This window comes from Triticum urartu, chromosome 7A, assembly GCF_056163025.1.
Source record: "Triticum urartu cultivar PI428250 chromosome 7A, HENAU_Tu73, whole genome shotgun sequence".
NCBI classification, from domain to species: domain Eukaryota; kingdom Viridiplantae; phylum Streptophyta; class Magnoliopsida; order Poales; family Poaceae; genus Triticum; species Triticum urartu.
The window spans coordinates 621264900-621265875 of NC_141879.1; positions in this window are offsets into that span (position 1 = coordinate 621264900).

Genomic DNA, 976 nt, shown 5'->3' on the forward strand with positions numbered 1-976 from the left:
GGTAATCCTCCTTTGAAACACTTTGGTATTGCTCCTAGATAGATCATAATACAAAAAATCAATCAGAGCACAGGGAGCCATCTCATTATCTTTCCGTAAAGAAAAACTATGGTGGACTAACTGATCTTTAAATCAGTTTATGAAAGAGCCCAATGCAAAAAAATGCATGTTGGGTCTTTGAAACAGTTCAAATCATTTCGATAATAATCCGTTTGATCTGTTTTACCGAGAAGGTCTACGGTTCGAATCCGTATAGCCCTAATATGCCCTTTTTTAGATTTTAGGATCTCTATCCTATGTTTTCTTTAGTTTAGTATAGTTTTCATTTTCTCATTAGTATTTGTTTATAGACTGGATAGGCGCCTGCGACATAGAATAGAGATAAAAGCATTACCAAAGGCTCATTCATCGAAAATCAAAATCATACAGACAGGAAAAGAAAAACGAATTTCTATCAAATCAATAGAAGAAAGGATCCTTTCCCTGATTTGAATCCCGTCCTCCTTCAAATAGGATATCTCTAGACTTCCCTATAATAACTGCAATGATTTTATCCATTTTGCGAATTCCTACTTTGTTTTAAGTATATTTATTACTTTGTTTATAGATACATTATGTAAATTGATCAACTTTAAATAGAAAAAATAAAGTAAAGAGTAAATAAGAAAACAGAATATTCTGTCTCATAGTTCTGAAATAGAGTTCTTTATTTTTATTTTATAGTATTACTTCTCATTAATTATACTGCATAGATTAGTCCTACTATCTTAATTAGGTTCTAATTTAGTAGTATTCTCATTTTTATTTAATAGTCTCTTATTATTTTATTATTAAATATTAAATAAAGGATAGAGCTATTCTTTTTTCTAGAGATTCTAGAGAAAGCGAGACAAAGTGAAACGAGAAAGTTTTCTTTATATAAGAATTAGATCTACATACACCATATCTAAATAGAATGGAAATCCAAAAGAAAGGG